Source organism: Xenopus laevis, chromosome 3S, assembly GCF_017654675.1.
Source record: "Xenopus laevis strain J_2021 chromosome 3S, Xenopus_laevis_v10.1, whole genome shotgun sequence".
NCBI classification, from domain to species: domain Eukaryota; kingdom Metazoa; phylum Chordata; class Amphibia; order Anura; family Pipidae; genus Xenopus; species Xenopus laevis.
The window spans coordinates 49300906-49325222 of record NC_054376.1 but is presented as its reverse complement, the minus strand read 5'-3'; the positions used below and the strand labels follow the sequence as shown (position 1 = coordinate 49325222).

At 39.6% G+C, this 24317-nt stretch overlaps 1 protein-coding gene and 1 long non-coding RNA gene across 2 annotated transcripts in view; one reads left to right on the top strand and one right to left on the bottom strand.

Moving 5' to 3' along the window:
* LOC108712890 (high affinity cAMP-specific and IBMX-insensitive 3',5'-cyclic phosphodiesterase 8A) overlaps window positions 1–24317 on the top strand; it is a 150634-nt gene that overhangs the window by 3279 nt on the left and 123038 nt on the right. The gene's annotated exons all lie outside the window — the stretch shown is intronic.
* On the bottom strand, window positions 2154–11588 carry LOC121402159. Its single transcript, XR_005966630.1, has 2 exons — window positions 11548–11588; window positions 2154–2384 (listed from the first exon to the last, which is right to left on the bottom strand). It is a non-coding gene; the product is annotated as an uncharacterized LOC121402159 (long non-coding RNA).

Sequence of the window (24317 nt, the reverse complement as noted above, 5' to 3'; positions counted from 1 at the left end):
GGTTTAGTTAGAGGACCCAAATAGGTGTTTAACTATGCATTTTGATGCATTTCTTTCCTTCCTTTCTTTCCATCCTTTCTTCCTCCGTTTCTCTCACAAAGTAATAGTTTTGTTACACTCTATGGATGGGTTCTACCTCTATTTAAAACCCTGCAGGAACATCACTGCAGGAATGTTGACCCCTAAGCAGAATTATTATACTGCATATATTGAAGTGTAAGCTCATTTTTAAAGTAATCTTAATTATGTATTTATTTTGCTATCTACATCAATTCATTTTAATGTGAACTACCCTCTTTATCCCCAGTATCGATCAGCTTAAGTATGCATTTTATATGTTTGATGTATAATAAACTCGCCTATTGTACAGAGCTGTGGAATTTGTTGGCACTTTATAAAGACATGTTAATAATAACAAATTACTAGTTAATAAAATACCTCTGTCCATATAATACAGTAAGGATATTTCTATAATTTCGCTCAACTGTCTTAATACTAATAATGTCTTATTTAATACTACTGTTACAGAACAGAACAAAGACATGAAAAGTAATTGGATGAGTAGACTCTCCCGTGACTGGCCCTAGAGATTAATTATATACAACTGACGGTTATTGGCCAGATAAATCTTTCCCTCTAGTATTATAAAAAGCAGGGAAAGATAGTACAAACTGTCTTGAGTTACAATAGATGGGAATCATTATTGTATTGTGTTTATTATATTGTTGAATTTGTGGATAATGGGTTTTGTCTGCATAAAAGGCTCCAAACAATGTACTTGCATAAAAATGAATTACACTTTAATCTGTATGGTATAGATCCTGCTTGTGACTCATAACTACTTTTATTCTGTGATCTTTGTGTATTAGTGTATTCAAGAAGAACTTATTATTGATATTATACCTTTCAATAGCCATGAGACATCTACAACCAATATATGAGGATTACTGATTGCAGTGTCTCTGGGCAGTGTGTGTGCAGCAACAACCAGTGGTTCTGGGATGTATTCCTAAACCCATGCAGTGATTTCCACTGCAGAGTCATGTCTGTTTTTATTGCAGAGCCCCAAGATCACAAGGATCCAATACTGCCTGTCAGACCTTGTATACAGAGATTTCTCCAGATTCTCTAAATCTTTCAATAATGTTATGTACTGTAGATAATGAAATCCACAAATTCTATACAGTTTTAGACTGAGGATCCTTATTGTGACATTTCTGCAATATTTGCCTCGATGCAGTTTTACATTTTACACAGTGCTCCAACTTTTTTGAAATGCAGTTGTATATCACCCTACAAGTACCAATTATTTATTTATCCATTCAGGAATCTAGGTATAGCAATACCACAGCTACAGAATTGTGCCAGATTCAATTCAATAAACAAAATATAATTTCCAGTTCAGTTCCAGATTTCTCCATCTGGGTCTTCAATTGAGTTTTCACGTGGTGAACCATGCATACCAACCATTTTTCGTGGGACAGTCCCGATTTTGACAGCTCAACCTGCAGTCCCGGGGTTACTAAAATATCCAGACTTTCTCTTTGATCTCCTGTACTGAACAGCCAGAAAAAGATACAATATTTCTAACTTAATTGGCTTTTGGCAGAGAGCCCAGAATAGGTGGCATCTGCACTTGCAGTATAGATACTTTTATTACAATTTAAGATAAGCAGGGCTCTTGGGGAAACTGTGACTTGCAGCTTAAAGGGCAATTCACCTTCATTAGCAAAGCTGTAATAATACCAAAAAAAAACACAGAAATGTGTTCAAACTTTCATAACCTGACAGATTTTGTAAAATGAACATGATAATTAGGGGTTTGGCCACAAAAATGGGCATGGTCAAAATTTTTTGTTCCTCTTTCTATTTCCAAAATGTTGGGAGGTATGCCATGTTATTTGTTTTCTCATCAAATTAAATCTGGCCCATTGTAGGATATAGTGATTAGATTGCAAGCTCTTCCTGGGGAGATACTGAATATATATATATATATATATATATATATATATATATATATATATATATATATATATATAGATATATATATATATATATATATATTTATTAATTAAGGCTCATGATTAAGTGTTTATAACACGAAACGCGTAAGGCGGAGGACACAATAAATATTTTCTACTTGATTTCTACAATTTGTTGGAAGATCACCTTTATTCGAGTGCCTGCCACCAGATTTAGGTACACGATATCAATGTAGTCCCAAAGTCCAGGCAGTATAGTCCTGAGTGATGAATCTTTTCACCAGCCATGGATTCGCACAGAAATTCTGCATTTCGCCATCTGCAAATATTTTTTGCAAAACTGCGGCAAGAGTTTGCTGTGAAGATTTCGCTGCGACAAAAAAAGTCCTGCATGAAATAATGCTGCGAAAAAAAAAAAAAGGAACTGTTTAGTGTAAAATAAAAACTGGGTAAAAATAAGGCTGTGCAAAATAAAAAATGTTTCTAATATAGTTAGTTATGTAACGTATAAATGCTGGAGTGACTGGATGTGTAACATAACATAACAGAACACTACTTCCTGCTTTACAGCTCTCTTGGTTTCCATTGATTAGTTACCGTATCATGATCAAGGCAGAGAGTCAGGGCCGGCAGTGTTTCAATAAGAAGGCACACAGTCAATAAGCTGGAGATCAGGAGCAAGAGTTTAGACAGGAACTGAAGTAAACAGAATCAGATTGGGCAATGGATAGGGACCAGAACATGCTTTTGTAGCTGGGGGGCCCGGCTCCAAGTCCTGCACCAGGGCCTGTCCCCCTAAAGTTATGCTACTGTAACACATACAATATCTGTTCTTTTGGCAGCTATTCTTGTTATGCAGCAAAGTACATGCAGTTTTTTATGAAGCGACTGTATGTTATAGAGTTTGAACTAAGTTCGAGGGGAAAATGAAACTTGCCTGAACTCTCAAAGACCTAAACTAACCAAAAAACAGAGGGGCTTTTGGCCTGATAAGCACAACATTAGAAAGATGAGGTGGCTTCTGACCCAGGTAGGATGGAGACCCATGTATGTGCTTATTAGGGTCTTTAGTCCACCAGGGTTTGGCGATCAGCTTCAATATGATCAGATCAGTATTATGATCATATTCAAGCTGATCTCCAAACCGAACACTGATGGGCTAAAGTCCACCACACAAAGTCAAACCAATTTTACTGAGCCTTTCACATCGTCTAATGACAATATATGCCTGCTTGGCTTGTACTGCCCATTTTGAATAATTACATTATAAGATAAACCATATAAAATGTTGGTCTGCACTGAGACTTCAGTGAATTCAAAATAATATGAAAAATCTCTGCTTTAGTTATTGAGAGTGCCTGAATTAATCAGAGCCGTGTCATGCAGCCTCATAACAACACAGACGGTACACCAACCAAAATAACAGGTAAAAAAAATAGAATTCTAATCCAAACCATCTCTCTAGTTACAGGTTTCCAGATATGAGTTCCTGAGCTACAGAATACGGATTACCATGTAATTACGGTATATTCCTAGTCAGCATACTATGTAGCGGTACATTAAATATTCATGGCAACAGTCTTACATAGAACAGAACATTCCAGAGGAATGCATCATCATAATGAGAGACAGGAACCTTCAAAAAGTCAGAAGTTGCTCAAAACATAGAGCTTTACAGGCCTTAACGTCCCATTGAATGCAGGTGGCATTCCAATATTCAAACTAGTGCTGATAATTGCATTGAGAAATGAAAGCGATTGTTTTCCTATACCTCTGGTCTATATATATATATATATATATATATATATATATATATATATATATATATATATATATATATATTTGTGTTCAGAGTTATAGCAGACATTACTAAACTGATCAATCACTGTTTTTGGTAGAAATTATATTTCTACATGGCAAATATTTTACTAGTAGATGTAATAGAGTAATAGAAAACCAACAGAGCCAACATATGACATGCATGCTGCTGATTCTGTGTAATTGAATCATTATTTGGGGCTTGTTCCAAATAATAGATGTGTGGAGTTCAATTAGTGAGGTCATTCATTCTTTGAAAAAAACAGGTGTCAATTACAGCCCTTATTTAAGGAAGGAAGGCAGCAAATGTTGTGCATGCTGGTTATAATGCATTTCTCTCTAAGTAAAATGGGTCGTTCCAGACATTGTTCAGAAGACCAGCGTACTTTGATTAAAAAGGTGATTGGAGACGGGAAAACATATAAAGAAATACAGAAACTGATAGGCTGCTCACCTTAAATTATCCCAAATGCTTTAAAATGGCAAGCAAAACTTGAAAGACGTGAAAGAAAGCAGGAAAACTACAGAATGGATAGAATAGCCAAAATGGCAAAGACTCAGCTCCAGGAAGATCAAATACGGTCTAAAGTTACCTGTGAGTACTGTTACAATTAGAAGGCGCCTATGTGAATATAAGCAAGAAGCCCCCACAAAGTGCCATTGTTGTAAAAAAGACGTGCTGAAGAGCTTACAGTTTGCCAAAGACCGCATTGACTCTCCGAAAGAAAAATGGCACAACATTTTGTGGACTGTTAAAAGCAAGATTGTTCTTTTTGGATCTAGGGCCACAGACAGTTTGTCAGACGACCCCCAAACACTGAATTCAAGCCAAAATACACTCCATGATAGGGAGATGTTTCTAATACTTTGGTGTTGGGCCTAGTTATCGCTTACCAGGTATTGTGAATGATTTGCATATGCAAATTAGGGGTGGGAAGGGGAAAACATTTTTTACTTCATTGTTTTGTGACAAAAAGTCAATGCGTTTCCCTCCCCGCCCCTAATTTGCATAGATTTGGATTTGGTTCGGCTGAAAAAGGCAGAATCCCAAACCGAATCCTGGATTCGGTGCATCCCTACAATTAACCTGCATTCAGTACAACATCCTGCATATCATATAAATAAGATTGCTAAACCAAATTTGGAGTTGCAGAGTATTACTGTCTCATTTAAACATTTTTTATAAAAAATGCTTGAGTACCCATGTGGCCTTTAGTCCAATGCTTTTGGACACAGTTTATCAGACCTTACTCAGCATAGACGTGTACTTCCTGCAGTCAAACCAACCAATATTTTACTGTACTAGCCTTCCAGTAAAGGGGTTAATAGGAACACCATGTTTCTGACGTCAAATCTACCAAGCTAAACAGACAACCGGACATGCAAACAAATTGTTTGAGGAACTTTTGGGGAAAAAGGGGGAAGTATAAAAAGAAAAAAAAAAAGATTGGTAGCGTGCATTGAAAATAAGAGACGAAAAAGATTGTTTTGGAGTTGGAAGTGAAGAATGCTGGTTAATTTCACACTGTGTCCTTCTGTGTGAATCTTCTTTCATGTTCTTTGGTTTATTCACAAGCTAATGTTGCTTTCATCAGGGGAAAAGTGCTTACTGCAGACTGCACATAAAAAGCTTTGTGTGAACAGTCAGGGGATTTCGTCATCACTTATGTAACATTGTTCAAATATTTTAAGAACTCACGAAATGTAAAAGAGAAACAAGATAGTCCGGCTGACTACAGAGACAAAAAGCGATCATTTTGTGCTTTTAATGTAAGGACCTGATCTATTCAGCGGGCAAATGCCTATTCATGTAAGCTGTAACCCTGGCACAAAAATCTGCAGAAGTTTGGCAACAATGTAAATATTCCTTGTCTACGTTGTTACAGGTTTTATTTTTCATTTATTTCTCTCCAGATCAAAACCGTGGCAGGAAGGGAGCAAAGTTGCATGAGTTTCTCTGGTATTTCTGTCTGCTGCACCCCATGAAAGTAGATTGTAGTGATAGGATATAAAATTAGGCTACAGATATAATATACTGTAAGCCAAGGGGTGTATTTTTTTTAATTTATATAGCACCAACACCAACAGGGCTACAGCGAGAATAATAAATGATTAAGTGCTTGCAGTTTTTATACACAGCTGAGTTGAGGTCCCTGGCCGAAAAGTTATCAATCTATGATCTATATTTATCAAAAGATACGGGGTAGTTCAACAGAAATTCCCCAAATCTACTCCTACAAGTGGAAAGCGTTGTGGAATATAATTTGTTAGAATTGTCTTTTTTGCCTTGTTTATAAAGATATTCCACAGTGAATTGGTCTTTTAGTAGCATTTAGAAAACTTTGTAGACCATGTTATCAACTTCATATGCTAAACATATGACTGTTTGACTAGCATTCTTGTGCTTATAGATTAAAATACCTTATGGCATCTACTAGGCCAAAAAAACAAAACCCTGAGGTACTAAATATTTTTTTATTTAGTATCCAAAGACCTGAGCCCTAGTGCCATTTTTCACAGAACTTGCTTATGCGAGAGAGTCATTTGTCTGGGCCTGCCTTTAAGGCTAAACTACTACAGTATTAGGTTTATGCCAAACCAGGCTGTTTATCCACCTGCGTAAAAATGCAAAGCCAATCTGCTCCCATTCCTTGGTGTAAGTGCACTGAAGGCATGGAGTTAGCCTGTGTGCACACATGGAGTGAATTCAAGTGCAAAAATGCATACTGCTCTATGTCTGGACACATACCATACCTGTCAGTGCACTTACACCACAGAGCAGATGGGAGCAGATAGGCTTTTTCACTGCCTGTATTTATACAATGGTACTGCATTAGCCTAAGTGTATTAGGGACACAACCTCTCCTCTGTATTGCCATTTCTCAGTTCCAGAGATTAACAATAAAGATGATCACGTGCAGTTCAACTAGGTCATTCATTTAAGCCATTTAACCAAAGTGGCAATTATGTAAATTATTAGTAAAAAGTGTATTTTGGAGATCACAATGATGTCAGCTCACTGCTGATTGTCCATAAGGACAGGCAAGTTGGCAGATCATCCTAAACAGCATAAATTTGAGATGAGCAAACTTTTTCAAAATTGTAAAACATTACAAATGTGTGGTTTCACCAGCAATTAAAGATTTTCGCAAATGTATTCACTAATGCGTTATGATGCAAAGGAAGGAAAAAGCAGAAAAAAACCCACGTTATTATTATGCACCCCTTGCATTGTACATCAACCAATGAGATCAGAGCTCTCCACCCCCGCCCCATCTGTCCAAGGACCTGGCCTGGTGCTGTGTTTGAAAGAAACTGGAATAATGGGAGATTTTTTCCTATAAAGAGCAGTTGTAGCATATTACAAAGGAGATTCTCTAACAAGGTAGGGCAATGTGTATGCTATTGCCTTCCCATTGACTCCAATGCCTTTGGCAAAAATACTTTTTAAAACATTTTCTACAGTTTTGCAGATTTTTTGATGAAGCAAAACTTGATAGTTTTACTCATCATTAGAATAAATTAGTCAGTGTTCAACTTGTTGCAGGATGAAGCATAATTTCTACCGCAATCAGGTAACTTCAATGCAGCAATGCACCTCTGTTGCAGAACTACAAAAGATACAATCAGACAACCATAGGTTATGTGGTTACGTTAACTTAAATAAGGATTCTAATTTAATTTTTAAGGCCCCCATACACAGGGCGATAAAAGCTGCTGACAGACCAAGTTGGCAGCTTATCGGCCCATGTGTAGAGCCCCCCGATGGGCTTTCCCAATCGATATCTGCCCGAAAGTCAGCCAGATGGCGATCTGGCAGGTTAAAAAATCCTGTTGGATCGCGGTTGCATCTTTTCATTGATGCAGTCCCACGATCCAACCGCCCGTTTGGCCTCCGTTCTGATCCGATCGTTGGGCCCTAGGGCCCACGATCGGATTAGCCTGTTCATCCGATCGACTTCAATGTGGGCATATCGGGGAGAGATCCACTCATTTGGCAAGATTACCAAATGAGTGGATCTCCCTGTGTATGGCCACCTTTAGGCTGGGGCCAGACTTTGCGGATCTTGGCCTGCAGAGGAAGAGAATGAGAATGTGCTCCTCCGCTGCCGCTATGTTGATCAATGTGCCTGTATAAATATACTGGCTCTACTCGGGTGCAGACAGAGACAGCACATCTCGGCACCAAAACATGAGATTTTGCATTTTGCGACAAAATTCACTTTGTCTGCCTGCAACAAGCAGAGGCAATGTAGGAGCAGGAATGGAGGAGTGTTTCTCCACAGGCTGAGATCCACAACGTCTGGCTCCAGCCTTAGCTAACCTTCTTTTCATTGCACTTGGATATTATCAGAAAAATAGATAATGTGACTTATCTAGAGGCCCAGGTAAAAACTTTAGCCTTGAATGCCTTCTTTCCAGTGATAAAGGCAATGACACCAGGGGGGATTTGTCACCTTTGTTAAAAATTTGCTACCAAAATGACAAATCTCCCAAAAATATGCCTCGCTGTTCACTAACATTGTAATCGTCACAAGAACACAAGCAGACATTTTCCCGCTATTATGCCCAATCGCTGTGAGTAATGCTGCAAGATTTGTAACCCTTGGTAGAGAGTTTTTAACAGGAGTGACAAATCTCCCCTGGTGTCATTGCCCTTATCACTGGAAAGAAAACATCTAAGCCTCAAGTTTAAGCCCCATCTGTCATTGCCTTAAAGCTATATTCCCAGTCCTCACCTTGTTATCCCACTGGGATAATCAGCAAGTAAAAGGAACAAGTGAATGCACTAGTGATTGTGTTATGAAATTGCCCATGCTTATTGAACAGTTCTTTTGCTGTGCTTTGGAAATATTTTTGCTTCATAATTACCATTCATTCACACTTTATGGGATATTCGTTGTATTTGTGACTGCTTTAACTTCCCATAGCAAACAGTTTTGTCATGATATGCAACAGGATGGTTTCGACTGAGGTTAGAAAGCTAAAGCTGATCAGTTACACAATGGCTAAAAAAGGCAGATTTTCTTTCACAGAGGATGCAGGGATGCAGAGGATGTGAATGATGTACAAACTCTGTAGTAAATATAATAAATGTAATCCACTGTATAGAAAAAAAGGGGGCCCTGTACTTAACTCCTTCCTAAAGCAATAAACACCTACAATAAAAACATTGTAAGAACAGGGTTCCCTGGCTCATTGCACCCCTCTCCAACATGTGGTGTGCCATGTAACTGCACAAAACATAATGCTTGATACAAAGATGTTTGGAGGCACTGTGCTTTTAATTGCCTCCAACAGATCTGGGATGTCCCATATATTTACATTGCATATATATGTTGTGGAAATTCCATGCACAACCATAAATAGCTTATTATTTATCCATTGCTGGCTCCAAAGCTATAGATTACTGTAAAAAAAACTGCACTAGTCACCTGGAACTAACAGAATGTCCAAAGCATTCCATATATAGTTGGCTGCAGATTTGTTTCCTCCAGTCAGCAGCTTATCAGCCTGTGTTTTGGGTGCTCGGAAAGACCAGCGTGACCAATATCTGGTCATAAATTATCCAAATATCTATCAGGCAAGACTGGAAATTAGTGCATTGATGCTGTCCATTAACCGACCATGTCAACCTGGTATTGTCCAGTATGTGGGTACAGATTTGCTTGTTTGGAAACATCACAGATCTTACAGTGTATTCCCAGCTTAACTTTTCTTGACACAGTGGTTTAAGAAAATAATACTTTTAGGCTAGGCCATATGATTGTGGACAATTGCTGAATTCTGCCTGCAGAGAAATGCAGCCTGAGAATCTGCTCCCCCACTGCTCCTCTGCTACTGCTCTGCTTGCACACAGAAATATTGTTTCCACTCTGGTGCAGGCAGACATGGTGGATTTCTGCTGGGGAAATGTGACATTTTGCATTTTGCAGAGAAATCCAACCTACCTGAAAAAATGAAGGGGAGCAGCAGGGCAGCGGCTTGTGCAGAATCTGCAATCTTCTGGCTCTAGCCTTTGGCAGCCAGTTACTATGTTGACATTTTAAGTGAGCTGGTGCATTTAACGGCACAGGCATTGTTTCTGATAGATTAAATCTTTGATAGCAGTTAATAGAGAATTCCCTTTCGCACCAGTACTCAGATAACTGGAAGAAGTTCTCCTTTGCAAAAGGATAGTTCAGGATCTGAATCCATTATAGGTTGCATCAATTGTATGTAGAACTCTAATGCCATAATATGCTGAAAAGTCATAGCTTTTCTCACAAGCTGTGGCAAATTCTCCCATCCATATCTGCTGATGTCCTATCCATGTACTGAAAAGGGGCATTAACAAATGAAATTATTTGTTTGGATAAATCACAGGGTAAAATGTTAAAATGCACCCCCTCCAGTCTTGAAGAGCTGTGGGGTGATCAAAACTGATACAACATTTTGCATTTTCCTTCTTGCTCTACCGCTGACATCTTTAATTCCTGCTCCCATCCTGCTATACCAACTATCCCTATCTTCCTACTTAAAATTGATGTATATCCCTATATATGTGGCCTTGAGTTGTCCCCTTGTATAATACACTAAAGACACCTTCGGCTCCCAGTTTTCCTCACTAATATTTTTTGCCTGCCACATGTCACGAAATGATAACTGGTAAGGAGAAAGTGATGAGAAGTAGCCAAATAATGAGGGTTTTAGGCAAAGTGAATGACAAAAAGGGTTTAAGTGTAGAGTGAGAGGTCCTGGAAGGAAAGAAGGTAGTCTGTTTACTAAGGACAGAGACACACGCTCAGCGACAAATCTCCTCTTCTTCGGGGTGATTAAGCTCCCCGAACTGTCTCCTGTTGGCTAGAATGTAAATCGCTGGCGGGATGGCAATCGTTGCGCTTTGTTTTCCGAAGTTGCCTCACGAGGAAACTATGGGCGACTTGGAAAACAAAGTGCTCCGAGTGCCATCCTGCCGGGGATTTACATTCTAGCCGGCTGGAGGCAGTTCAGGTAAATTAGTCACCCCGAAGAAGAGCTGATTTATTGCTGGGCGACAAAATCTCCCTGAATCTAAACGTGTCTCTGCCCTAAAACTGATTTTAAGCCTTTGTTGTCACTTGTTTTCCAGTAATGCTGTTCCTCTAGCCTAGAAGCAACTATCATTGCAACTTAGGAAAAGACTGAACTGGAATTTGAACTCCATTGTTTTGGGAAACCTTTTCAGAATTGTGACTACTTAAGTGCTTGATTGTTTTTTTTTTTGTTTTTATTAACTGTCACCAGAAGTAGGCATAGCATCTATACACATCCCTTATTTATGGATAAAGGCTATGCCTTTTTTTTGTGTCTTTCCAAAACCTGTAGTACTACTTCTGTTTGGCAGTGGGAAATGATAAGTAGTGAGAAGCAGGAGTTATGATCAAAACTGCCCTTGTGACAATCCTCTAATCCTTTTGCATTTAGTATTGCAATGAATCAGGCTTTATTCTGAATTTTAGAATTTTTTATAGTTAATTCACAAAATGAAAATGACAGGCTGATAGATATAATATATGACTGTATTGAAGAATGAATGTTTCTGTTTTTATGTGATGCATTTGTTCTCCTCAACAAACAAGAATATAATCCAAAGTTTCTTATCCATTTCCTCCCAGGACACAGGTTTTTTTTTACCTTTAAATTAACTTTTAGTATGACATAGACATTGATATTTTGACAAGTTGCTAGGAATAGGACATTATATAACATACAAAAATCAAACCACCTCATTTAAAGCTGGCCATAGACGCAAAGATCCGATTGTACGAATCTTCGAACGGTCTGACTTCCCCATCTCCCGACCTGCCATTAAAGGAGAAGGAAAGGTTAAAACTAAGTAAGCCTTAGCAGAAAGGTCCATCTAAATATACCAGTAAACCCCCAAAGTAATACTGCTCTAAATCCTCTGTCAAAAGAAACACAGCATTTCTTTCCTTCTATTGTGTACACATGGGCTTCTGTATCAGACTTCCTGCCTTCAGCTTAAACCTCATTGCCCTGGGCGTGAGCATGCTCGTTTGTTCCTCTCTCTCTCCCCCTCCCTTCTCTGCTGTAATCTGAGCCCAGAGCAGGGAGAGACTCAGGCAGGAAGTGATGTCACACCATGTTAATACTGCAGCTCCTATCCTAAACAAACAGGGTTTCTAGAGCTTTTTTACTCAGGTATGGTTAAACATTCTACAGAATAAATATAGCATTCTAGCTTGCACTATTGCAGCTAATCTATTGGCAATAAAATACCTCCATAGCTTTCCTTCTCCTTTAACCATTCAGATCAAATAAAGTAGAAAAGAACAGATCAGCCGATGTTTTGCCCCTGACAGCAATCGTATGAAATTTATGTCTAACAAAAGCTGGTCTCCCTCTGAAAATCGTACAATCGGCAATACACGGAGAGATTATCAGCAGCCGACAGAAATTTTCTAACCTGTCCGATCGACCAAACGACCGATCTCTCCACACATGGTCCGAAAATCGTAAATCGAAAAAATGCAGATGCCAGAGGAAGTGCCATAGCCTATTTTTTATAGTGGGCTGTTTGGGCTGTGCACATAAATCTGAAAATGCTTCCGTATGCCAAAATGACAGTCAATTTCAGTGGTGTAATTAGGGGACCTCACGCCTGGGTGCAGGTTGGGGGCAAAACCTGTGCCCAGCCTCCCCAGTATGCTCCGTGACTGGGACAAGTGCTGTGCACACAGTCTTACCTTTGGACCCCTGCTGTAATATGCCACAGACAGTCACTATATATTAAGCTGGTAGATGGTGTTTGGGCCTCTGTGTATTTCAAATACCAGGGCATATTTCCAGATCTGTAATTGTGTAATATAATTTTTCCATTCTGCTAGAAAGGTAGCCGCTAACAAAATCACTGATTAGTATCTCATGATAATGAATGCCTAACCTGCTTTTACTTCTGTTTACCACCAGCCAGTAGTAACCACAAAGAGCCGTGGTCTGTGTCCCTGACAAAGACTTTCCCAGTAAGCTGCTGCTGACGTGATTTTGCTGAAAGAATAGTAACTATTGCCATTCTTAACTGAAGCGCTGTCATGGTCCAATGAGCCTGTGTGTATGTAGTTGTAGGACTAACAACATGTTTATTCAGCATAAGAAGCACAGCAGGACCAAAGTTCATACAAGCACTATTACATCAGAACTATATAATCTTGCAGAAACACCTGCCAGATAAATTGCCATTTCTTTTATACAGATATACATGGCTCCAGGGGGTGGAATTATTGTTTAAGTTTTTGAAGATAATTTAATGCATATAGTTCTCTTGCTCCAAACTGAGGATGAATATAAAAGAAAGGCCTTCTACTAGCAGGAAAAGAGAGGAATTTTATGGGGATGTAGAAATACATTGTGGATCACAACTCTTACTTGTTGTACATACAGGATGCCCAAGCTGAAGGATCATGGGGTAGGGGGATGCTGGAAGATTTAGTTTAAGGCTGGTGGCACATGGGGAGATTAGTCGCCAAGTGATAAATCTTCGCTGCTGCGGGCGACTAATTTCCCTAAAATGCCTTCCCACTGGCAAGAATGTGAATCACAGGTGGGATGGCATTCACGTTGCTTTCCTGAAATCTCCCGAAGTTTCCTTGAGATGCAATTTCGGGGCGACTTCAGAAAACGAAGCAACGTGAATGCCATCCCACCAGGGATTCACATTCTTCATGGTGGGAAGGAATTTCAGGGAGATTAGTCGCCCACAGCAGCGAAGATTTATCGCTTGGCAACTAATCTCCCTGTGTGCCACCAGCCTAACAAGTGCTGGAAGACTATGGTTGGACATTCATACAAATGTAATCCCCCCTCTACCCACAGATTAGACACATGACCCCCCCTGTATTGTAAGCCCTTTTCTTTTACTCTGTTTATTGATATAACGCAGTCACATTGTGACGTATTATTATTTATTTATATAGTGGTGACCTATGCTGCAGGGCTTTGCAGAGATTATACATCATTCACACCAGTCCCTACCCAATGGGGTTTACAATATAAGGTCACTATCACATTCAGGGTTAGACAGGGTTGGGCCAGTGGAACACCGGGAAAAAAAAAGTGTCCCGGGTACTTGTGGGCCCTGCCAATCCAGACCTGCTTCCCGTCCTGGGCACTGCACCCTTACCTCCCCGGCCACAACAATATAAACTAAGGTACACACAGGGGAGGGTGGTTGTGGCTGGGGGCCAGGGGCGGAGAGGGGTACCATGGGGGGTGGATGCTGTTCACAGTAACATAACAAGGTCAATTTTACCAGAAGCCAATGTACCTGATTAAATGGGTTATTTGTATGTATCTTTTTGGAGTGTGCGAGGAGTTGGAATACCTAGAGGGATTGCATTGTTTCAACTGAAACCAAGACCCAGAGCTACAAGGCAGCAGTGCTACTGTGCAATGCACCTAGGCATGTACGATTCATTGTGTATTTGCAGGTGGAAACCAGTAACATGCTTATGATCTGGCTATTACGCGTACGGTCGCCACCTGGCCGGTAAAAATTATGGTTGGTCCCAATGTTATTAATAGGGAAAAAAGATAAATATATAGGAATGCTGGTATTTTTTTCCAGAAAAGGAGGCAACCCTAGTTACTCGCCTCAATTGCATACAATCATCCTGGATGTTGAATGGATAGTTAACTTTTAAGTGTTAGCATATTATAGAATAGATTGTCCTATTCTTAACAACTTCTCAGTTGGTCTTAATTTTTTACATTTTCATAGTTTTTTAAATTATTCTTTTTTCATGTGTTAAGGGATTTCTAAAGCCAAAAAACCGATTGCCCCTATAAGGTTGTATAAGCAATTTCAATTCACTCATTGAACAAAGCTAAAAGAATAGAACTGGCTTCAGGTTCTGATCAGCATGATATGACAACTTAAATGATCATTAAGATGAGTCCTTCCCGTATAAGCACAAACAATACCTATTTTTTAATCTTACATTAAAGTCATTAACACACATAAATAATATGTTTGGGCAGGTGACAAATTCTCCAGGAAGCATGTGTGAGCTTGTAAGCGCAGTGTTTAATCTGGGAAGTCACTGTCATTCAAAGCTCTTTCGTACTTTGTAGCCAAATCCTTTACTGTTGCTAGCTCCAAACAACTGAAGGTCGCCCAGGTTTATCACTACTGGGAGTGTATGACGTCAGTGTCCTTTAATGCTTGCAACCTTTAAGGATTCAGTCAACAAAAAAAGACAATGCTCTGAATACTGCGATTGACCATGTAAACTGCTGTGACAACAAAATTGTGCAGTGCTGATATAAAGAAATATTGTCAGCTGTGACATCATTACAAAGAAACTGCAAATATCTTTTTTTTTTGTATTGCCAGTTCTTCCTAACAGCAATCTTATTCCAAATATTCTTTTGTTTGGTACAAGAGCCGTCCTTTTTAGTGTTCCTTATATTCTTGGCCAAAAGACATTATAGCGTGTTCTTAAACAAGAGTGAGTCAATTAGTTCCTCTAAAGTCCTTGCGATGTCCTGGAGACACAAATTGCTGTAGGTTAAGTCCTCAGAGAACAAGACGAACAGTGCAGATCTTTTATTACTGTTAACGCTCAGTTCTTTAAATGTTTTTTTTTTTTTTTGTTTGTGTAACTCAAACTGTCTGGTCTTTCTCCCAAAACGAAACTGTGCTCTTCTATCTGATCGTGATTCCTCTCACCAGGTTGCCAAGGTAATTGCCTTTTTATTCGGTGGACTTATATATTTTTTTCATGTCTTAGAGACTCAGTAGTTAGTGTTAAGTCCAAGGTTGGAAAATAGCATTTGTTTTGGATCATTTTGTGTGAGAGAGAGAGGCTGAACGTTCTGTAAATATTGCTGATAAGTTCCTGCATTTGCGTGTTATATACAAAAGATTATTGGGAAATTCAAAAGTGCCTTCTGACAAGAGAGTGCCAATACAATGCAACCATTAAAAAAAAAGATGTTTTTTCAAGGTCAGGCAGAGGAAAAACTTGAGCCAAGTAACAAGTTTATGTTATGGAAGGATATTTTACTTCTGTCCTTCATTTTTATTATTTCGTGATTTGGCTTTCTCCAGTTTTTTGTTATGCAGCTCTCCAAATAGGTATTCAAAATGCTATAGAATTGCATGGTTTAGTAACCCTAGCAACCAGGCATTGCTTTGAATGACAGAATGAAAAGCAAATAGAACATGGCCTGGCTAGAAAGAGAAATAATACAAAAATGTGTCTTATCTTTAAAATCTAGAGCCCAACAAATCACCACATTTTGCTAGTTTCAAGGTTGATTCTTGGCATGAGCACTGCTATTAAAGGAGCTAGAGCATACCTCCCAACTGTCCAGTTTTCTACAGGACAGTCCTGATTTTGACAGCTCAGTCCACAGTTCTGTGTTTCTAAGGGCAAGGCCAGACGTGGTGTTTTTGCTGCGTTTTTAAGTTGCGTTTTTAAAAAAGAACAGCCAGGCGTAAATACGCATAAACTGCACTACCACTGAAACTAATGGAAAACGCACTATGGCAATTCACACAGGGCGCTTGCAAGCTGAAATCCGCCACAGGACGCCAGTATTGGCTTTTTTAAAAGAGGGGGGCCAAGTTAGCATTTTCTATTTGCAAGTGCCATAAAGCAGACCTTGTGACTGCAGAGTGCTAGCCCAGGGGACAGTGGAAGCTGGACCATGTAGTCTGCTGTATTGTAGTCCTCCTGCCTGGCTCCTTCTGCTGCTTTAAGTTTAGTTGTTTGCAGGGGTTGGGTGGGGACTGGGCCCTTCTTAAAAAGGTTGTTCACCTTTGAATTTACTTTTAGTATGGTATAGAGAGTGATATTCTTACACAAATTGCAATTGGCTTTCATTTTTAATTATTTGTTGGGTTATTTGGACTAGAGCCACACAGAGCCAATGCTGAAATATGTCAGCCCCCTATTGTGGGCAACAGGGGCGTTTCTGCCATTAGGCAAGGTGTGTACCTTGCCTCAGGCGGCAGCTACCCAGAAGTTACCAGGGGTGGCAAAAAGCCGCTCATAGTAACTTTAAGAGCCGAATTTCCGTTTTTAAAATTGGAAATTTGGCTTTTCTAGGGCAGAGAGCTTAATTTCGCTCTCTGCACTAGCGATGCACCCTCCCCAGACCCCTGTCTGCCATTTTAAGGTAAGTGTGATGGGCAGTGGGGGCGACATTCTGAACACTGCCTCAAGCGGCATTACAGGCTGGAGTGCGCCTGGTGGGCAATAGCTTCCTTCTTCTTTTGAGTCTGTAACCATTGTGTTGGCTCCAGCATTAACACACAGTGAATTTTGAAACGCAAGACTTTGCATTTTGAGCAAAATCTGCCAAGAACAAAAGTTCCGGATGCAAAAGAAGAAGGGGACTACTGCCTGCATAAGGGCTGAAATTGGTCTGTGTATTTCAGTGGGCTTATTTTGACTCATGTGGCCCTAGCCTTAGCTAGGGCCGGATTTCCATCAGTGGTGCCCTGAGGCCGCTTGGTCCTATTGCCTGCCTGTTTGCCTTCGCACGCACACCCCCGCGAGTGCACATACGTATGGACCTGTGCGTCCCCAGTGCACCTTACTATGTGGCTTTGCAGTATGCCGCCCCTAGAATTTTGCTGCACTAGGCCCAGCCCTTTGTGGCCTCACCACAAATCCGGACCTGACCTTAACTTTTTATTCAGCATCTCTCCAGTTTTCAATTTCAGCAAACTGGTTACTAGGGTCACAATTTGAATATTTTGCAAATGGCAGTGCACATGCGCGTTAGCGTGGAGGTATCGAAGTGCAAGGCCCGTGCTATATCCCTGTGCATGAGTGGCGTAAAAGACTGAAAAACTGATCGTGGGGAATACGGAACAGCTACTAAGTGCAAACACAGCAGTAATACGTAGCGCTGTAAAGTATGCAGGGAACTCTAAATGGAGTAATGCGCATTAATTGTGTCCAAATTGAGCTGGAATATTAAGCCTAGTAAAAGATATTGCAGATCTTGATTATGCTTCATATAGCAATACATTACTAATGATTCCCATTGCATAACTGGACCCACTAACTGAACTGATATACACTCTCTTTTTTTGCAAATTGCCATCAATTTGATGTGAAATTGGAACGGATGTTTGAACTTGCTTCATAAAATATTGGAACCGCGTTCCTCTTTCCCAGCTATACAATGATTATTATATCGGTTTAAAGCTGGTTTCTATAATGACACAGTGGATTTAGACCGGGCCAATACACACCTCCGTGTGGTTTTTTAACAGTAATGAATTTGGACTATATAATGAAATTTCATGCTATTTTTACACAGATGAATTTGATAATTAATTTCCATATATTATGAATTAATATTCAAAAGTGCACTTTAGTCATATAATAGAGACACACAAATGTGCAATATGATATGTTATTTATTAATGTGATCAGTGTGATATATATGAATTATTTTGATGTTATTGTTGGTGTTGATGATGAATTGGGAGATCTCAAAATAATGGGTAATAATTAAATAAAAATTGAAGCAAAATTACCAGTGTGAAAATGGAGATACTTTGTTTATAGTTTAAATCTGGTTACAAGGGTCCAAATTACCTTAGAAACCATGCACTGTTTTGAATAAGAGACTGGAATATAAATAGAAGATTTGCCAAAACTTAACTATACTACAGTTTTTTGTGAGGGTCCTCGTTTTTTGCAGTCAAACCTGAACAGAAAACTGGGGTTACTGATGTGTGTATGGGGGCATCATGTGACTTGGCCTTTACTTTCACATAGCAATCCATTGGTAAAAATAAAGGTGTTCGGTGCTTCTTCACTTGCTGAAACACGGCAGCAGTGATTAAATACTGAAGACATGTTTAATGGGGGAGCAGGGCTGCAAGACAACTACAATCATATCCCATGCTCTTGGTTTAAAGCAGTCAATCAGTTTTTGACAGGGATAACAAAGTCACGAAGAGGAGTACTGTACAAGCATTTTGAGAATCTGATTACTGACTTTCAGTGGGTTCTGAGGGATGTCCAGCCTTTCCTATTGTCAGTTATATGTTGATAGAAAACAATAGCTGTCCAAGTGTAAACAGATCATGGTTTGTTTTGTCTTGTAGATAGCTGATTGACCCTTCAAGCAGGTATGTCGAACTTAATGGCCTTCCAGCTATTTTTAACTTAAAATTGCATGCGTTCCTCTCTTCAAAATATGCAGCATTATATCCCTCCTTGACTATTGTAGCCTTCTGCTTCTGCCCTTCAGATTTTTTTCTCCGCCCCCTTCACAACAGCTTATAAATAACTTATTTGCTAGAATCTCCCCACTCACTATAAGGATTACAATGGCACACACAGTCATTTGCCACATTCTGACAGACAAATTTTCCCTCTAAAAACACTGTATCATGACATCACACTTGTTAATGGATGAATGGAATTTCATGGAAACTGCTCACACTTTAACCTACTTTAACCTAGTAGTGAGGTGAAGGTCAAAAAAAACTAAACCCGCACCTGACCCTAAACCGCTGTGCGCTCCTATTTACCCACACCTGCCTCATCCCGCTAGAAGACACTAGAAGGTCACGGGCAGCATAAACCCAGGCTTAAGTTCAGCCCGCACCTGCCCGCAAATTTTGTGCATCAGTCGAACCAAACCTGCTGGACCCATGGGTTTTTTCTGCGGGTCCCGTGGGCTTCAGGTCGGCCCACACATCACTACCTGCTAAGCTTAGAAATCAATCAATGCCGCCATGTATTGTGAATCTAAATTAATTAATAGCCTTGTATTGTGATTTGTTTATCTCTCTTTCCAATATATGATATTGTGTGTCTGTCCCTAAGCTCAGTAAGTGACAGCAGCACAGAGCATGTGCAGTGAATCAGCAGAAAAGAAGATGGGCATCTTTGGAGGCTCAGATATTTTCTGTTAAAGGGGAAGGAAACCTAGTCGGCGCAAACCCCCCACCCGTTTCAATTTCGGATCTTCTAGTGTAGAGAGTGCAACTGCTCCCTCTGCACTAGCAATGCGCCCCGAAATGAGCTCGGAAAGGTGAGCGAAGGGCGTGGCATCTGAAAGGCCGCCTCAGGCAGCAAAAATGTCAGAAACGCCCCATGGCACTTGAAGGTTGCAGGGGGCAACCCTCAGGTGCCTATATATTAAAAAGAAAATTACTCCCAAGAAAATAAATATGCTCCTTGCTACCAATGAATACTTAACTACTGTGACCAGCAGCAGAGGAGCAGGGGTGAGGGGGGTACCTGGAGGCAGGGAAGGGATGTGGAGCACTTGCGTAATGCGCATGTGTGAGGCTTGGTGGTAGCTGCGCTGGTGTGTCCCAGTGCTGCAGTGTGTCCCACTGTATGTAGTAATTAGTCATTCTGCTGGAATTCTAAAAAGAAACACTAGCACAGTGGCACTTTGCACATGTTAGCTGCAGTTTACTAAGAGATTCAACTTATAAAAATAGCACAAACAAAGTATATATATATATATATATATATATATTTATATAAGAATTAGAAACATGCAACTATAACTGGCAACAAATGGATTCAGTAGCACACGTTGCATAATCTTGAATTTCGAGCTAAGCAAGTTAAAAGGAATTAGACAATCCTTTGCCATAACATTTGTAAAGCAATGACGCATAGAAGCTGCATTTAGATTTTCAACAGCGCATACGTTCCTGTCCCAGATTAATTGGATTAATCATTTCATCTTTGCCTAATGCTGAGGATTTTGTACATGGACACTCAGCTGGCTGCGCAGGAACTGCATCACAACACAAAGGAGGAGAAATAACTGGTTACTGAAACAGGAGTTAAGAGTCGAAGGAATAAATCTGATCCTGGCAATCAATTGCAGCCCAGCTTTTCTAAAGAAACTGAAGAAAGTGTACATAAGTAGCTTTTCTGCAGTAACTTTAAGGCATATTTACATAGTAATATATTAAGGGTTGTTGAGAAATACAAAGTAGGGATGAGCAAACTTTTTCTCCAAGTAAAGTTTTGTGTCAAAATTCATGGGTTTTACCAGCGGCAAAAAGTTGCCCTAATCTTTGTCAGAATTTTGCCTCTGGAAAAAAATTGGTCTTTTGTGCCAGAAAAAAAAACCAGGAGAAAGGCGCCCCTTTGCCTTCTACATCAGATTGGAGCCCATCTAAGAAGCTTTCCAGAAATTGTCCAAATGGGCCCTTTTTTCTATGAAGAACAGTTGAAGCTGTTCTAACAAGCTAGGGCAATGTATATGCTATTGCACAGCTAAAAATGCCTTAGCTGCAATATAATTTTGCCGTTTCGCAAATTTTCTGCAATGTTAAATGGGCCAGTTTACTTATCACTAATACAAAGCCCTTTAAAGAGCACCCCATTTCTTATTCATCTAAATATTAGAATTGCGATCACCTGAATCCCCCAAGTCTAACATAAAATGTTGTCTAATGAAAGAATATGGTAGTTAGATACACACACATTTTCAATGGCTTTAACATTAATTGTAATAATTAACTGCAGCATCTGTCTGCCACCTTCTTTCCTCTGCTTTGATGGCTCTGACTTTTAAAATAATGAAGCAGAAACTAGATTTTTAAAAAGAGGCACACAAGGCTGACTTCTGTTGTGTTGTTTCAACAGTTAGAAACAGCAGTGCAGAAAGAAAGGTATATAGTTTATCATAACAATGTAGCAGTTCGAGCTGGGCTGTCCTATTGTATCAATTGCAAGAACATGTTGCGTCTAAAAAATGGAAACACTCATGAGTACAATTAGGCAGAATATAATGGAATCAAATAGCAAACACTGGCTGTAATGAGTGGAGACTTAAGTTCGTGCTCTCCAAATCACAACAACAGTTTGATCCTGAGAAAAGCAAAAAAAAAAAATGATATTCAATAACAAAGTATTGTTTCATTTGTACTTAATAAACTTCCAAAAACTGTCAGCTTAATCTCACAGTTTTAATCTTGGGTTTATTGGTGTGAAATTCATTTTTAAATCCAATATTCTGGATAAGGCACTTAAAGCCTTACTTTTAAACTAGTTCTGAAGTATTCTGCTTACTTTTCAACATATTTCCCTGCACCGCCTTGATCCTTGTAATTGTTCCTTTTCACAAGAGTCACCCAAGGTCAAGCTGTACCTTGCTAGGGAGATGAATTGCAAACAAGTGGAGCAGCATCATGTGACTCCACCTTTTCCTTGCTATTTCAATCCTCTCCTGTTGCGGATTTGGAGCCTGCTGTAGTATAAAGCAGCTGACAACACACGCAGCTCAGCTCTCTCCTGCACAAGGGGAGGAAGTCTAAGAAACTGCTTATACACATGGGCGTTTTCTTATGCCTTTGACATGCAGGTTGTTTGAGCAAATCACATCACATTATCTAATTGACGCCATTATATTCTGCCTGGTTGTATTTATGAGCGTCCAGAGTTGCATTCTACTCCATTCATGTTTAATCATGTTTTTTTTTAGATGTAGCATGCTCCATTTCCTCTTGTGCCTTTAGAAACCAATAGAACAGAGTGGGGGTCCCCAACCTTTTTTTACTTGTGAGTCACATTCAATGGTTAAAAGAGTTGGGGAGCAACACATGCATGAAAAAAGTCCCTGGGGATGCCAAATAAGGGCTGTGATTGGCTATTTGGTAGCCCTTTCGTGGAATGGCAGCCTACAGGAGGCTCTGTTTGGAAGTACACCTTGTTTTTATGCAACCAACTTGCCTCCAAGCCAATAATTCAAAAATAAACACCTGTTTAAGGCTACTGGGAGCAACATCCAAGGAGCTGTGGAACAACATGTTGCTTATGAGACACTATCCTACAAAAGCACTCATGAAGTTAAACCCTAAGGGTCAACAAGTGGCAAAGTGCAATAAATCTGTGCAAAATGCTCACAATTCACCTGGGAAACCCAAATTGCACCTGGAGTGCAGAGTATTGCACCTTTATATCTGCACACCGGAGAGGCAGCCTATGGGTCGGACTACCATTTGTGAGATTCAGGATACACATGTGAACAAATATATGCAAAAACCACCAGCGATCAATGTGCCCTCTCAGGTGTGCACAAATTTTGAGGCCATCACACACAACAAATTGTCATATGCACAAAGAATTGTGTGTGGAAACAGAAAATGTTGTATTTATTCTGATCTGAGCACACAATGTTTTAAAAATGCGCACACACGTTTAAAATGTGCACAAAAAATAATTTATTTTTGCACATAGCCAAGAAAGAATTAGAGGGAACATTGCCAGCAATACATAAAGCACTTAACATTTGAATGTGGCTCACATGTAAAAACCGGGTGGCGACCCTTGCGTATACCTCCCAACATTTTGCAAATAAAAAGAGGGACAAAAAAGTAGTTGGGCGTAGTGCAGCGTTTTTTGGCCATGCCCATTTTTGTGGCCACACCCCCTAAGTACAAAAATTGGCAGGTTATGAAAGTTTGAACATTTTTCAGTTCCCAATTGACCTCCTTATCTTATATTGTTACAATTATTTATTTGCTTATCTCAAAATTGTTACAAAAGTATCTTATATGCTGTCACTGTTCTGGGCCAATTAAGTTAGAAACTTTGTTTCTTTTTCTGGCTGTTCAGTGCAGAGAAAAATGGGACTTTCCAGTACAAACGAGGGACTGCGGGTTGAGCTGTCAAAAGAGGGACTGTCCCTCTAAAAACGAGACAGTTGGAAGGTATGCTTTGCTCTATGTGATTTGCACACTTAGTACACACATTAGGGCACACACACACAGTTCCCTCACCATAAGCTGCACAGCTACCATATAGAAGTAAGGGGAGAAACTCCCAAAAATCATCTTGACCACAGTTCTCACTTAGAAGATGAAATTACAGTAATTAATTGTGAATGTTACAAAATGTCACATTGCGACACGTTGTTCTTTTCTTTTAAGGTGATACTAACATCCAGATAATAAGCTCATATTTACCATTGTTGTGCAAAACTGGCTATATGTTGTGTTCATTACCAGATCTCCCAGCATTCCCCTGTATAAGAGAAGACGAGGACCCTGTGACGTGCTTCCCTCATACTGACAGTTTGGGTTGAAGATCCCTCTGTATAGTGAGAAGTGAGAGGTTAATGGTACAGAGATACATTGCTAACAGCCAAAGAAATTTCCACTGTGCTTTTATGTGAACCATATTCATTGTTTTCAGTAAATCGGTGCCAAGAATCCCATTACAAAAATCCCAAACAAAAGCATTGACTCAAAGCCATCACGATAACATTTTCTCTCTACTGTTAATGCCGAGCTTCTGTGTTACTCAGGCCTTGCTGCTTATCTCATTAGTCTTTAAATCAATTAACATAATTATTACAGGGACATTAAAGTGAAACAAACACTTGGAATTGTATAGAATTTGTATAGATTATAGGAGCAGTGGCCTTATTACTATTAATCTTTTTAAAACTTTTAATAGTAGCATTATTTCATTTATTTAATACTGTATTGGAAGCCAGAAAGTTATTTGTGTCTCTTGGACATCTGAA